Genomic DNA, 17,465 nt, shown 5'->3' with positions numbered 1-17,465 from the left:
CTACTGTGTGTGGCTGTCTGCATCCACAGGCTAATGGATGGCCCTTTTACTGCAGAGTTTACAGCAGACAGTTTACACTGACAGCACAATAAATGTCTGAAGAAGGAAAATCTAGAGATTAAGCACCATGCTAAGGTAATACAGTGACTCAAGAACAGGAGCTGGAAATAGAACACAGAGCTGTTCTCCAAACCAAACCTACTGCAGTATCTTGAATGCACAAAAGTGTCTTTGCTGGGAAGTCAAGGCTGAGAAAAGAGACCCTACAAAAGGTTAAAAAAAATTCTTTGCATAAAGCAGCTGGAGCACGCTTTAATATTTGAAAGCAAGTTACTACCTTCAACTGTCAGAAACTATATTACAGACTTCTTTTTAATAAGAGAAAACAGAAAAACATTTTTATTGCATTCATCTAAATGGTGATTTTCCATGACAAAAAAAAAAAATATTGTTTGTCTGGGACTTTTTGTTTTAAGAGACTCAAAAGAGTTAGTGAAACACAAAACTACGCTGAATTCTCCCATCTCTAATTACCCACAAAAACTTATGTGTACTGAACATAAAGGTCTAAAACTTTCCCTAGAGAACCTACAAACATTGGGCTTGATTTTAGCCTTAGATACACACACTCTTGGGAGTATATACTTATGTTACATTCTGGTCATTTTGGTCAGCCTGGTCCAAAACCCATCAAAGGCAGCAGAGATCATTGCTTTCAGAGAGTTCAGATTAGAAATGACTGATACTCACTCTAGCAGAAAAAAGGGAATAAAAAATCGTAAGATTAGCTATGTGACAATGGAACCGTCCATCAGAAAAGGAGCCAAAACCAGAGCTAAATGTTAAAACAAAAGTGCAAAGCATAACTTTTGTCCTGCTTACAAAGACTTGGCTTCAACCAGGGTATGCAATGTTATCCGTTATTGGACACTGAGACTCCTATTCTAAACATACTGTCAATATCTCTCTTCTTTAATCTCAGCAAACTGATGGGTGGTAGGAATTATACAGGATGATTTATTTAAAGAGCTGTAACAGGCCACTACTCTGCCTTGCAGCTTATCTCTGAGCTCTTTTCCCTTGCCCTAGCCATGTGGAAATCCTCCTTGATTTCCAGAGCCACACGTAATGAGACCACAACTCATTTATCTTTCATTTTTCAAGGAAATCTGACACTGGAGAAACAAGCATTTTTACTCTGGAAACAGATAGTTCAGATCCACAGCTTGGTGGAAAGTCTCTGGAGGACAACAGAGTACCTCCTATTATTGACCCTCTTAATTTCAGATTAGGAGATGTGATCATTTGTATTTCCCTTTGACTAAAAGATCAATCCTGTCCTGCCTCAGGCCTGGCTTAGCGCCAGTGAAAGCAGTGCAGATGACACACAGTGCAAATGAGGGACACTTGGCCCCCTGAAACAAGTGTTCTTAAGACCTTGAGAGGTCCGTAAAGGTTTTGAAGGTTCTTCACAGAGGGAGCGGAATGCAGGGTGAGTTTAATGAGACCAGGTCTCAGAGCAGACCCTGGTACATACAGGGGTGGCCCCAAATCACTGCCTTTGTGCTATTGTACTCTGCAAATACTGCTACATGAATCTCAGAGGCAGGAATCCACGCTCATGCCCTCCTCCCTCCAGATGCTTGGAGCAGCTCTGCTACAGTACAGCTTGCAGGAACCTGGCTTGAGAGCCACAGACAGACAGATGCCTCCATGGTGGGTGGGGTCCTCGGTTGCAAGCCATCTCCACAACATCTTCCCTTCCTGCCCTCCCACCACTTGTCTGAGCAGAGAAGTGCCAGGCTCACAGCCAGAGCACTGTGCTTGCTCTCTGGCAATACCCTCGCAACAAAAATAGGACTCTGCAGGACTAATGTCCTGTGATAGCCCAGCCTGAGCCAGCAGGAGAAAAGAAGGTGTCGTGCAGGATCTGTTTCAGCCCTTCCCCAACCAAGAAAGCTGCAGTGACTGGCAAGGAAGCCCCTTACTCAGGTGTCCACTCACCCCTCCCTTCCCTTCACCTGTCTGCAGGTAAGGGTGATGAATAAAACAAAGGGCACAAGTCTGCACTTCTTAGGTATGTTGTGATAAAGGGCTCTGACAATTTAGTTTATGAGGAAGCTAGGGTTTTGTGAGGAGGGGCTATGTTAGATAGACAAAGATGTTCTGGAGGAATTAGCACACACACACACCATCCCAAAATTAATCTTCCCTCATTTCTGCCCCATTTACAAAGCCCCATATGAATTCACAAAGGCAAATTGGGGAATTCATGAACCCTTGGCAGTTAGCTAATAGAAGGCCCACAGAAGTGCAAAGTATTCTTATTATTGGAAAAAGCAATCCATGGAAATATCTCTGCCTGATCCAGAGATGGGGAGGGGCACTGTCACTCATCCAGCTCCTTGTTGATAGCTCTTCCGTCTGCTCCACTATTATCCTTACTCTGCTGAAATGAACTAACTGCCCAAAGCTTGAAGCTTTCCAAAGATCTGAGTAATCACAAAGCAAAGAAAAAAGGAAGGAGGGGGGGGGGGGGAAATTATCTTGTTGCTGGAAACTCTGTCTTTAATATTCCCTTTTCACCAAGCAACTTTTTGTGATTTTACCTGTCTTCAGAAGTCTTTTCTATCTTCCAGCTTGATCAGGTCAAGCGCTGCCTTCCATCCATGTTAATTTTTGGAGTTTTGTCTTTTAAATATATTTTGGTGTTTCACACATGCATTTCATACTAAGAATGTTTTTTGTCCTTGCATTTCATTGTTAAAACAAAATGCTTTACAACCCTGCTAAGCAGCAGAACTGAGAGCAGCACAGGTGTGCTGATGTTCAAAAGATCTGCTCTTATCGTCTGTGATGGGTGCATCAGATGTCCTGCCAAGAAATATTCCATGCAAACAAGGTAGCATTGACTTAGGATTCAATTGAAATTCAGAGTCAAAATATTGGTCTTTGCTCTAAGTACATCAAGTATCAGTTATATCTGTTTGACATCTCCAGGTTTTTTTAAGCTTGTTTTATTTGACATTATAGAAATGTACCACCATCAAAATCTTCCTTACAAAATGCAGCTTCACTCTGGGGAAAAAAGCATTCCTAAACAAGACAACACTTGAGAAGTGTTTAAGGTTAAGCAAAAGTCACTGAAATTAAGCGCATGTCTCTGAGACCAGTGCTTTTCTTCTGGAAATTTTTGGAGGCATATGTGAAAAGAGTGTAAAGGAGCACAGTCATGCTGAAAGACATACAGCTTTTCTAATTTACACTTGCTCAGCATCTGACATCCTTCTAAAAAATTCCCTATTTTCAAACCTTTACTTTCAACATGCCTCTAGACCCTAAACCTCTTTGGTAAAAGCATTGAAAGAATATGTAATATATTTCTTTTATCCATTTCCTTTAAAAGTATTAATCCCCCATTGTATTTGAAGAGTAGCTTCATAGACGCTGTCTTGCATTAAAGGGAAAAGGCTGTTACTATTATTTGTTGGGTATTTCATTACTTTGTGTAATGGCTACAGCTACTGCTCTATGAGGTAAAACCAGTAACATTGATGGACGTAGATAGGCCTGTCTGTAAATACCCAATGCAGTACCCAAAGGCAGTGGCACTACACCCCAATGCCTTAACAGAAGTGCTTGAAACCTTACCCACAGATGGTTTAACCCAACAACTAATTACAAAAATGAGACAGAATGCCTGAAGTTTGATTACACTTAATGTTTCCAGCTGGTTTGAGGTCAGGTCAGAAAGCCAGCTGAAAGGAAGCTGTGATAGGTACAGTTACCTCTAGTTAGCCAGAAATCCCACCGCCAGCTCTGCATACAAACCCCAACAAATAAGTGATACAATATTCCCTGTCTGAAGTGAGTCTAATTCTACTTTCAAACAGTGGATTAATTTCTGCAAAATATCGAGGTGTCCAGTTAAAAACTTGCTCTGTGAATGAGAATGCCTTCCCAGAAAGAAACATTTATCTGTTTCTATATTAAAAACTCTTATTTCCCTGTGAATGATAATATTTAAACCTTGTCTCTAAAAGAAGTGAGAAACTGTAATGTAGGCCGGCCTAGAAACTCAATTTTTTCACAGTTTTTTCACCTCATCTTCCTCTTTTACTTCCTAAAAATATTCAGACTCCTTAATAATGCACAGATATTGTATCTCTGTCAGCTTGTTTGAATGCATTTCTGTCTGTCTGTCCATTCTGGATGAATATCCAGGTATTATGAAAATTCTTGCAATTTTCTTTCTTTTTTCTTTTTTTTTTTCTTCTTGCATTTAACTATTACAAGATGACAAAAGCTGAAGGACTTTGAAAAGTCTGATGTCAACCTGAAAGTCTCAGCCTCACTTGGGTGGAACATGGCCCTTCTGACTCATTGAAGAAACATGCATGACAGACTGAAGGCCTGCAAAATGCCAAAAAAGTCACTGACAATAACAGCAGGAGGTGATTTTCAAGGGAAGCATGAGAACACAACCAATTCTTCTTAGCCAGTATGCAAACAAATTTGGCCCAGAAGCTTTTTAATCTCTATTTCATTTTTTGAAGCTCAGACCTGTTTGGAGAGACTTTCCCCTCTAATCTCATTCAATTTCATGTGCCTCTGCCTTTTTTTTTTATCTGGGACTACATGTGGATTATTTTGGCCCATGTTCCATCTGTGTGGCTTGGTAGGGCATATGGAAATCACAGCTGTTTCTCTAGACAGGCCCTTCTATAGTGCACTCATAATTACATAGTTTTCCAGTATAGCACTTCTGGTTCCCGGTTACCATTTTTGACACATGGAGCCATGCAATAATATCCTTACCGATCACAGAGAAAACATATCTGCCACAGCTGAGGCAGAGGATGCCAGAGGTTGAACACTGCATAGCCATTTACACCTGGGGCAGGAATAGCACAGCATCAATTTGAGGTTATGCATGGATCATCCAAATTGTATCCATTCTGATCAAGAAAAACTTGACATTCAGGGCCATAAGTTTGCTTAAAATGAAGGTAATTAGAATGCAAGGGATCTTCTTAGCAGGCTTGTAAGCATTTTGCCCCTGAAGCTTGCTGCTTAGGAGCACAACAGAGATCACTCCTCTTCAGCACTCCTTTCCCATCAAACCCCATAGTGAATACTCAGATACACTAACACGCTAAATAGCTTTGGTTTTGTTGCCAAAAGTTCTTGCAAGGTTATGATGCCATTACTTTATTCCCAAATAAAAAATGAGATGCAAACAATATGCACAGAAATGCTGTTTAGTTAGTGTGAAAGACTGCCCAGAGTCCTATCCCTCCAACACCGCCAGGAAGCTCTTGAGTGCAAAACTTGTCCTGCGCTGGTGTGCATTGCAAGTCCATTTCTGTCTTCTAATTAAGGATCTTTCTTGATTCATTTTAAAGGAATAAAAAAGGCCTTGTGAGGGCATCAATTATCTTTTCTCCCAATGTGAAGTCACTCTGTACCTCCAGAGTAGAATAAAAATGCCTGCAGGTTATGTATAAACAATTTTCTTCCCCTGCTGTAATATCTTCAGATCTAGGGTGTGTGTCTATGGGCAGGTGGTTGTCTTACTTCTCTATTGGAGTAGAGCAATACTGATACAACTCTGAGCGTGGACAGTATTTTAGTGTTTTATCATGTTCATACCAATTTTACATAATTTTCCCTTACTTATGTTGCATTGCTCTAGTTCTCCCAGGTGTGGGTTTTTTCCCAGTGTGAAACCAGCTTGCCATGCACATATCCCAGACCTCTTCCTTGCAGACTCCACCCAGACTCCTGATCAGGCTAGGCTCATGCAGCTGCACCTGCTCTATTGTCTGCTTCACAGTCAGCTCATGGCTACAGCATGATTCTATTCTGTCACATCAGTTTGTTTTATTTTGGATTATTGTGCAGAAGTGCTGTTTAAACAATGTGAGCAGCTGACCAGTTCTGGCTAGTTACAGGCCTGAGAAGGTCGTGGTAGCACATGCTGGTTCAGGAAGAGATGAGTTAAAAAACCATCCTTAAGGATAGTTTTAACAAGGGTGCTGAAACAACAAGCACTAGGCTTTTATTATTGTTATTACTTCCTCTCAAAATAAACCACTCACTCTATATATTGGCACAGGACTCCAGGACCTGTGCTTTTATAAATTTAACATAGCTTATTTTACCAGTCATGCCAGAAGAAATTACCATATTGCTTTACCAAGTACACCTACAACATGACCCCATAGGTGTGAGGAGCAATGAAAACATGCTACTTCAAACTAAGAACAAGATTTAAAAGTTAAAGCCAATTCTCATTATGATCAAAACCAAAGGTCATTAATATAAATGTGCAGACTTCCAAGAAATATGTTCAAGTTGTTTTCTGTGGGTCAGAACACAGATGAACTTCAGTAGTTCCCACATACCACCTCCCTGTTCTTGTCTTCCTGCTCCACTAACCCGATTAACACCCTATTAACTGCAGCAATAGATTTATGCTCAGAAGCCTACTGTAATTTCCCACTGTAACCTGGCAGAAAAAAGCCATTCCAGGCTCAAGCTCCTGCTGTGCTGTCCTCAGCTCACCCCAGCCTGTTGCTCCAACCTATAGTTAGTAGTAGCATAACGAGCTCCGATGCAAGAGGTGATTATGCATGTAAAGGCTTGTCTTGACTGCTAAAAAAGCTGTTTTATAAAAACAGAGAAATGAAGAACCCAGAATCTAAGTAAAACTTGACCTTGGTGAATATACTCCATGGGAAAACTACATTTTCAGCTTGTTTTCTCTCCAAGAAAGCACACATATGCAATATGTTTTACAGTACTGAAGATAAGCTTGGAGACAGAAACTAGATCCTAAAGTGGTCAAGAGCCATCACTGTACATTCCCAGGCTGTTCATGCTGCTTGTGAAATCACTGGGGACTATGGAAGCACCCACTGGTTATGGTTTGTTGCAGGCTCCTTATGATGAAGAATCATTGTGGATGTAAAATTTTGGAGACAGAGAAATTAACACAGGACTGCTATCACGTGCTGTCAGAGCCAACTAATTTCCTTGTGTTCACATGACACAGTAAGGAGAAGACAGGTCCAAAGCCTCAAAAGTATTCATAAGTCCTTCAGCATGTCCCATACAAGTCTCTGGGGACTCGTCATCCAGGTTACCCACCCTAGTGTTCCTGAAAATCAAGCATCTGCAAGTCAAATCATGTATCGTTTCAAGCAGTGTGGACCCTTGGGGTTTTAATTTGCCTCCTGGGCAGTATGTATCTGTAGGGTGCCAGACAGAAGTCGTGCCTCCCAGTCCTCTTGTAAAACTAGGTCACCATGCTTTATCCAAGTGTCAAGCCACAACTCTTCTTTCCTTCTAACTAGGTAAACGCAAGCTTTCTCAAGCATATTTACTTCAGAAGACTTAGGTAGAATTTCACTAGCTCCTAAGCAGAGTTGGTGCCAAACTGTTTTGGATTCAGTGACATTTGAGGAAAGTCATTAAAGCTACTCAGAAACAATACGGACCTGTCCTTATCACAGTATAGCATTAAACTCACAGTCAAGCAAGGATGAGGTTTTAACTTAGAAATCCTTGTATTTTACTTTGGTGAAGCAAATTAAAAAAAAAAATCAAAAATCATAAGGCTATACTTGGTCTGCTGGCAGATGTGACTACCTGGTTTAAATTATTAGTAATAATCCAACTACCATTACCATGTCTGCCAGATGTCTGTAATACATTCACTTTAGCAGCCCTGAAATGTCAGTGTTGATTTCACAGTAATCTTGTCCCACCCTGAACCTGGGCAGACAGACAAAAGAGTGAGGCCTCAGCCAAGGACAAGAGGAGATGAAAAAATTAATAGGCAGCGTGATCAAACAATTTTGTCTTAATGGCATTTAAAGTACTGTCTGTTTCATAAATATTTATAAGGAAAAAGATACCCATAAAAGCCTTGAATCTTGAAGCCCTGAAATCTGAAAGAAAAGGAGTGGAAGCAGAGTACAGGATTTTTGTTGTACAGTAAGGGCTTCTGACACCATGCAAACAAAGGAACCCCCACATGAAGAGCACATAGTCTAAACCACACTAGTATAATTTCAATTGTGCATGGTGTTAAACTGCTCAAAGCCACAGGCCAGACTCCCAGAGCTTCTGTTATCACAAACATCATCAGGCCATGTTTCATTACATCCCCACTGTGAAACATGGCCTTTCCTTTCCTAGTGCAGAAAGTCAGTCACCACTTCTATTTTCCTTAACAGTATGGGCAGGCCAACATGTTTTTTCTTAAGGTCTTCCATACAAGAATGGCATACAAAAGACTTCATTTGCCACCCAGCTGTGCCCAAGTTGAATCTGTTTCTCAAAGTAGTTTTTGGACCTAAGGGCAATAGACTAGCATTTGGTTCCTTTAGGCCATGGGCATATAGAAGACTGTGTAAAGTTTACCCTTTTTGAGTCCAGAACACTATAACCTCAATTTGTAACTTACTGAGGGGCTGAAAGGAGCAAAACCTTTCAGTGTAGACAAATTTGTGTCCCAGTAATACAAAGGATAGTAAATGCCAAGGGAAAGCTTTAGTCTAGTGGCAAATCTCTCCTGCAGCCCTACCTTCTTTCCCCCCACCCCTTGCAAAGGGTTGTCTGAGGACAGGAACAATACTTTTAAGAATATGTGAATTGCAGTCAGGAAAATGCTGTACTACATTTGAAATCAAGGTATCGTGTTGAACCGATAAGGTGAAATTTCTTCAGGAACATCTTGAACCTAAGCTTTCTCTCACGTACTTTGTTGGCAAATGAGGAATAAAACTACTTAAGTCTAGAATTATGCCATTTTAAAAGTTACATGAAAGATAATGCAATTAAAAAGGGAGCAATTTATTTCCTGATAGGCGAGCTAGCCCATTTCTGAATCTGAATGTAAAACCAATTTAATGCCAGGGTACCTTCTCACACTATAGAAAGTTTAAGCAAAGACGTGTTTATGGCTTCTTGATCTTGCAGTTTTCAAACCTTCATGCTGGGAATTACAAAAAAATGTCTTTGAACAAACAAACAAACAAAAAAAAAAACCCAAAACAAACAAACAACAACAAAAAAAACCCCAAACCACATTTATGGTATGTTTCAGCCAACATGTTTTACCCAGTTGGGCGGATCATCAAACTGTGTCATTAATTCTGGCATTTACCGCACAGTCAGAACTCTGCCAATGTACAAAAAAAAAGGCAAAAAGGCACTCAAGCAGAAAGAAAGAACAAATGAAAAAGAAAGAAAACTCCTGGAAGCTGGTGACCTCAAGATCTGGTCTGTAAGGCATAGTTCAGATCTTTATATTTTGACTGACAGTAAGGTTTGCTCTAGACAAGAAAGCATTTTCATCAGGTAGCAGTTTCAAGAGTGATGTTAACTTCTCTGTGACAGATCCCAAACACAGAAATAAAAATCCCTTTAGCTGCCCAGCTCTCTTGCCAGCATCAGCTCCTGAGGGGATCCCTGGCATGAGATGCCTACATATCACTGTGTGCTTGGAAAATGGTCTCAACCGCAAAGCATTTGTACTGTAAGCCGACAGCACAGGCAGTAGGTAGCAGCAAAAAATGTCATTTTTTATGGAGAGCTGACATTCCAAGAAATTACACAATTTAAGGCCACACAGAAAACCTGTGAATGTGCTAGGAATCAAAGCCAGATAGATCTCCACGGTTCAGCCCCCGCTTTGCTTTAACTGCCAGAATGCCCTTTGTTCTCTCCAACCAACCTTCATCCCAGCTGGCAACAGAAGGACCTCCCATAGCATCCTAAGGCATGCTGCTAATTAGCATCTCACACAACAGTGGTGCTGGATTCCCATGCAGCTCACCTCCACTTCGTAGTTCCTTTAATAGTCCCAGGAATTATTTTTATGCTTGCATGCGTGTTATCCAAACATAGAAAGTCACAACTGACTTCAATATCCCCCTGGTGTGTTTTCATTATTTGGATTCAGGCACTACCTGTTTCAGCTTAAGATAAGCTTTCTGTCACACATATCCTGGTTTTGCAATGTTTTTCATCAGGAGGGAAAAGAAGTGTTAGAGCAAGAAAATCACTGGAGCACCACAGCCCACATAAGATTCTGCAGAGTCATGGGTTTAGTCTGCTTTTCCTTTCCACCCTGTCTTTCTACTAAAGAGCCCTTATTAAAATGCAAAAAGCTGGAAAACATTCCTGCTTCTCTTCAGGATGGCCGGAGAGCCGCCACCAGGTACCAACAGCCAAGGGGAAAGACAACCTCCTACATGCTCAGTAAGCCTCAGCACATCTCCATCCACACGCAGATGATAGGAACTCCTGTTTCAGCTGGCTAGAAAAAAGCAATATGATACTGTTTCTGCAGTGAGCTCTTTTCACTGCTACCTCCAGAAGTACATTGTGCTCTCATCTAGAAAAGGCAATATGGAGCTGCCAAGCAGGATAACCCCTGTCTATATGCCCTGGGCACACCATGGCACCAATCCACACTCTGACTGGCATCAAATAGGAGCTTGCCAGCCATTTGCAGTAGCTGGATTTAGTGCCCAGACAGTACTTTCTGAGAGCAAACTGGAGGACAGGAGGGGAAAGATGGGTGTGAAGGTCATTAAGTAAGCACATTCTAAAAATAAAAACCAGAAGTTTGGGGACTGGAAGGAATCAGATAGGGTGATCATTTTGGGGCACTGGGAGGCCTTGAAACCATCTAGCATGCTTGGTTTTATTTTAAAAGAGGAAATGGTATGAAAACTCAGAGCTTCCTTTACTGGAGCTCTATTACAGGCAGAAAGCAAGGACGTGGCAGTGCCTGGTATTTAGTTTGGGGTATTTTGTCCTGCTGGTTCACTTTTGAAAGGGCTAGCTGGGATTCACAGTTCTTTGGTGGGCAAGAAGGAGAGGAGGGAAAGGCCAGTCTTTGCAAATATTTTCTATTAGTTTTTCTTTTCACCACTAAGTCTTCCAAAACTTGAATTAATTCAATTTCTTTGGCATCCTGGTCAAAACCACTGTGTTTCAAGGAAAAGTCATAGCAAACCCATGCCAAAATTTTACATTTCAGTGTTCTTGGTACAAATTGGACTAGACTGAGTTGGCCCAATAGATTAACAAATAAGAAGAAACTTAAAACATTAAGTACTTATGAATTTGCAGTCCACAGGGAATTAAAACCAGATTATTTTCATGTATGTTTTCCAAGTTTTTTGGTAGAATAGTTTAAAGAAGAATTTAATTTACCTTATGAATTAAATACACATTAGTGTGTCAGTACAGAGAAATTCTTTGAATTCACACTTCCTTTGTGAGGATGTTCAGAAGTTCCCCCTAAAGAAAACCACTGAACTGAAAGGATTGCTTCCTTAAGACAGTTTTGCATAACGTTCAAGCAGTATCTTCTACTTACTCCTCATACCTTTCAACACACACTTATGTATGTAAACCTGAGTCTGTAGATATTTTCACCCTTGGTTCAAAGTGTAACACTTCTTGATTCTCATGGACACACTGCAATTGGTCAGACCCTTGCCTAAGGAGCCAGCCCACCTACACAGATGATAAACTAACATCTGCATTCACAGCACAAGTAATCAGATATCCTGAAGAGGGACAGAGGGATCTTTCCCTTAGCTGAAAAACAACAGCAATTTCAAGTGTCTCAAGATAGACATCCAAGCTTTGTCCAGCAACAGCAAGGTGACAAATCAAGTGGCCACATGCCATATGAGGTGAACTGAAAGGATATGACTTTCCTACCGAGCCAACCACTCTTGCACACTTTGTAGATAGAAAACTTTTTTGACTCCTGTCTGCTACCTCTTTCCTTTATTTGTTCTCCAAATTTATCTCTCAGACTTATAATGACTCTTAAAATTGCTCCTATGATGGCATGCTGTGCTGACTGGAAAGGTCCTCATTTTCTCACAGATAAAATGTGAAGCCTGAGCACCAGGGCATACCGTGAATCAGTGAATCAAATGGCTAGTTAACAGAAGACACAAGGATAAGGTGGTTTGTGCTGCTTGTTCCCTGTTCCTCTACTCCTCTTCATTTTGTTGGGACATGAGTTGTCTCTCTCTACAGTCACACATTGCTTTTTTCTACCTCAGCTGCTCTGTGAAACCTCCTTGATGTTGAATCAATACTTTGGTTCTATTGATAAAATCTAATTATCATTCTCTAAGCTTTTCACATCTTCAGTTCATGCAACAAAAGACCTGCAAAGCATATAGGGCAGAACTTCCTATCCAGAAGTCAATTACTTCTCTGTAGACTTCCACTCTGCAGAAACAGAGCAACACCACAGCGCTGCTTCATAACTTCAGCAGTCCTGCTGCTCCTCTTGCATTGACTGCTCATTGTCAAACATCACAGAAGAGTGAATCAAAGCTCTGTACAGGTGTACACATTACATGTAATCTAATTTGGATGGGTCAGTATTGTGCATCTCCCAAAGCCACAGGTAGGATCACCTGCCACATTCAGGGAAGAAGTAGCTATGGCAGTTTTAGACATTAGTTAACTGTTTTCTGTCCCAGTGTTCTGATCAAGACACACACTTTGCCACAGAGATGAAGCAGTGTGTGACTGTGCCCTACCACCTTTCCAACACAGCCCTGTAAGCAATGATCCCACAGGTGCATGGGTTTACTACCTCCACCTCTTGTAGCCTCACCCAACAGCAAGGACAAGAACACCGCATTTCAGATGGATAAGCTCAGTACATAACATACAGGTCTTGCTGTCCTCAAGCTGACCATGAAAAGAGACATTAGGAGTGATTAGGCATAAAGCTTGCAGAGTAACAGATGATATCTCATCTGGTCTAAAGCTTGCTGGTACAAAGTCAGCCTGTCAAAGCAGTTTGTTCCACCTCAATCCAGAAGAGTGAGTTTATACAAAAGAACAAGTGACTGTGTCTCTTGGGATCACAGTACTTCTAACAATGTTCTTGGAGCCTTAAAGCCAGGTATATGGTACAGTTGTACTGTAGCCTTACTGCAAACAAACCTTGCTCATACAGGGGCTGAGGCCCAGATACAGTTTGTGCCTCCATCCATCAAATACATGATACATCAACAAATGCAGCAAGACCCCCAGAACCAGCCCTCTAGAGCCCGAACCAGCCATATGGACATTTGCAAACGCCATCAGCCATTTCCCAGGCATAGCTAAGCTCTAACACTGTTGGTGTAAATGACACCAGAAACACACCAAAAGGAAAAAGGCTGCAAGGCAGGGTACTGTGGTTGGGAAAGTCATTGTCGTCAGCCTGTAATCCAACATTGCAAATAATTGTCCAGCCACCAGTGCCTTCAAATCAGAATGGGCTGTCTTGTCAAAAATACATGCACAGTTCAATTTGCTCAGCTTTGTTCAATTTCAAATCACAGAGCTGAACTGAAGGAAGTTTTACAGCACGTTGTTATGCAGTTATAAAGGCCCTTCCTGGTCTTATGGCTCCATGAACGTTTGACACATTCAGAAAGGTAATGAAATCAAAAAAGGATTCTGTATATCCCTTTTGCTGAAGGAAATCTACATCATTACAAATGTATCAGTGCACTGGGAAATTCCCAGTTTTAAAGAATTCAGGTTCAGCAGGTCACAGAAGTGAAATGAATTAAGCTTGTAAAGAAAATGAAATGTAAAAGAAATCACTGTAATTGTGAAAAGACATTTTTGGACTAGTCATTGCTTTGTACATAAAAGATGTTGCTCCTAGTAACAGAAAAGCATACAACCTCCAGAGACTGCAACTGCAATTCGGGTGGGATTTTTAAAGTACTTAAGGTACTCTGAAACCCAGTTTCCACTGACTTCCAGGTGTGTTTGAAAATCTCCACACTTGTGTCCCACCCTTCCTTCCCAGACTGCCATTTGCCATCCCAGAACAGAGCACTCAGCACAACACTGCAACTAATTTTGGATCAGGATTTCAACAGAAGAAAGTTCAGGCAGTTTGTGCCTTGAAAAAGACCATAAGGCCACCTTCATCAGCTGAATAACTCCACCACCATCCCTCGGGACCTCACGATGCCCTGGGCAGCTGAGCTGATCAGAGGCAGCCTGGCTGGGGGTCCAGGCCATGAGGAGGGGCAGAACACAAAGAAACTGAACCACAGTCCTTTGATGTACAACCAATGCTTTGGTGCTCTCATATCACAAAGGGAAAAGTTTGGATCTCATTTCGCTGGCTACTGAAAAACAGGGAAAAATACAGAACTTCCATAGCGCAAAGTAAGATTACTTTAGAAAAAGTTACTTTAGCAAGAACACAGCTTTACATGTACATTATTGTAGACATCTCTGTTGCAAACTCAAAGTTCTTGATTTACCTTATCTGACATTGTGCACATACCCACTGACCTCTAGTCTTCACTTTTCTCTGGAAAATCATTCTCAATAAAGGGTTAAAGAAACCCTTGTAGTTATTTATGTCAGCTACAAATTCTGCTGTGTGATCAGCTTTTAAGAAATTTCATATTGCCAGAATGAAAAAATATCTAACGCAAGCAAGAATGGCATAACCAAACTTCAGGCAATTTCACCTGCCACATTTTCTTCCTTTGGAAAGAAAAAGGAATATTAAATCAACAACAATAAACTATCATCATAATGCTTTTTGAGCATATTAAATGGATGAAACTATCATTCTTCAGATTTGAGGTTACATATTTTCTATATTTTTGCATATTTTATATATTTTTCCAACTCAGTGTTTTTCAAGTGGTTTGAAACATTTTTAGTTTCCCTGTGTTTCCACTAAGGAACACAGAAAGAATACAGAAGGATGGGGAAAATATAAAAGTTACCCTTGTCTTTTTTGCTGCCTTCTTTTTAAATAAGAATTAAAAATATTCCCATTCCAGGTGTTGCATGCTAACTGAGGCTTCATGTCAATTTACACAATTTCCCGATCTGAATCATATATTTCACTCAAATGCTGCAGCTACAGAAAATTTCACTGAATTGATTTCCTTAACAAAAATCTCGTCATATGTCATAAAAAAAAAAGTATGTTTTCTGTGTAATGTGTCTACTTTAGTTTTCTTCCTGCTTGCCATTTCAAGATTGTAAAATTCTGGCTTCCTCATCCCCAGAATTTGTTACACTCCACAGGAATGTGAGGTAGGGATGAAAGAGTATCTTTTGTAGAGTTTGGTCAAAAAAGCGTATGGATACTAGCACAGAAGTATCCAAAGCAGACTTACACTGCTTAGAGTTAGTAAGGGTTTCAGACAGCAAATGAATGGCTGCTAATAGAAAATCATTATTTAATGTCAATTGTTGCTATCAAAACAGCAAAAGAAACAGCTTGTTCCCTTTTGGTAGCATCACGCTTAGCAGCCTGACAAGAGTTGCCCAAGAGCACCAGTATTCCCTGAGCATGCTTGCTTCACTCCAGCATTTCATGGCACTTTGCAAACTTGCTTCTCACGGCTTCTCTGAGGTACAGTTTTTTCTACATTTATGGGTGATTTCTCAGATAAACAAGCTGAAGCACAGAGAGTACAGGGTCACATTTTTTCCAAAGCTACTTATCAAGTGAAAAAGCAAGATGATATCTCACATTACATTCAGTTTGGATAGTTAGCTTCATAACAGGAAAGGCAAGATAAAGCTGCTCCTGTTAGACTTTCTGTGAAGCGTTTGCTGTTCAAAGTTGCTGTTCCAGCAAACAAGAATAACTATGTCCAAAAACCAAATTTAATAAATAAATAAATAAATGGATAAATAAATAAATAAATAAATAAAGCAAAAAAAACCCTAACAAGCTTACTATAACTTTTTATAGTGGTCTTGAGCCACAACCATTTTCTACCTTTATTAAGATCAAGGAGATCACTAACATTTAAAAATGCCAGTTCTGAAGGGAAGACCTGGATCTCTCCTGGATCTCTGTTCTTGGTTTATGCTGGGACTTGGTCCTTCATAAACTGCTCAGAGAGAGAACAGGGAATAGCCTGATTTGCTTTTTGACTTTATATATATAAAAAAAAAAATATTAAAAAAATTGACTTCTAGTTGACACAGGGCAATCTGGACTAAGAGGCCACCATATGTCAGCCCTTCACAAAAGAGGGACATATGAACACTTTACAAACACGGGATGAACTACAGAAGAAATTACATATGTGCCTCTGAAACACTTGCGCGTCTCTCATTGCAGAACCAGAATTTATCCCTTGCTCCGGTTCCTTTCTACATTTAACTCTGCACATCTGTGCAGCTTAGACTTCTACAAGACAGGTAGACATTGTCTTTCCATCAATGGAAAGACAGGTCTAACAGACAGGCCACTATAGTGCAAGGTAGAATTCTTCTGCATCTCCAGGAAAAGCTCTTGTCCCTAAAGCCAGAGTAATTTATATTGTAAAAATCTGGTGCAGAAGTGTGTAACACAGCAGAAAAATATTTAAGACTTTGGGGTCCCTGAAACAAGATAAATCGCCATCTATTATACAGGAACTGCACAGACAACCCCCACTTTTCATCAAGTAGTTAAACATGCACAAAAATACACAAACTCAAACAAATATAATTGCTTACAAAGTTTTTAAGAAAAATAATTTCTTTTGTCCACATTGAGATGGGAACACAAACAGGAAGCAGATTATCATCTTATTTTCTCACTTGGTCTTGTTAGCAAAATAAAACTGATCATACTGCACACAGAACTAGGAAATCCAATCCACGCAGATTATCCACAATCTGGTCCAAAAATATTTTATCAACTCCCCTCTACAGTCCTCATGCAATATATTCATTAGTGAAAAAAATGCAAAAGTAAAGAGAATTATTTGGAATGTGACATTAAAAAAAATTGTCTGTAATATTTACTTTAAAGGAGACTTTTTTACTCCAGAAGTGTACGACATTTTAAAACAACACTTTAATCTTCATAAGGTTTGTGAAGCAGGTTTATTAAAACGTATCTGCTTTCTTTCCATTGAAATACGAGTGAGCACCCAAGACAACTTAAGGCAAGGGAGTTTCAACTCATCTGAGATTCTGGAATTGCAGGATGAAGTCAACAGCGAACACCTCACTAACTTCAACAGAGGTAGGACTTCTCCCTGATCTGAATTTGCAGCTTAGGCACCGAGTAAGAAAACCACCTCAGGTATGTCACTTCATGTTGTTAAGGCCTGTGTTCCATGTCCACACACTGCATCCCACCAGTTCAGGCTGCAGTCTTGCAGCTGGAAAGCTGCTGTCTGTGCTGGCACTGTACGATGCTGGGATTTGCCACGACATGCGTAGTGCATGGGCACCCAAAGGAACTACTTGATAATTCAATGTTTCAGCCACTTTCCTAGTTTTTTCCTTCAGTTCTGCTAAACTGCTCTGTTCATATAATGTGTTTAGGAATATAACATTTTAAAGACAGTATTATCCATTACTGTGTAAAATAGTGATGAATTATTACTCTTGGACATGGCGTTCAAGTGTGTTATTGTTCATAG

Source organism: Falco biarmicus, chromosome Z (assembly GCF_023638135.1).
Source record: "Falco biarmicus isolate bFalBia1 chromosome Z, bFalBia1.pri, whole genome shotgun sequence".
NCBI classification, from domain to species: domain Eukaryota; kingdom Metazoa; phylum Chordata; class Aves; order Falconiformes; family Falconidae; genus Falco; species Falco biarmicus.
This window is presented reverse-complemented; position numbering follows the sequence as displayed.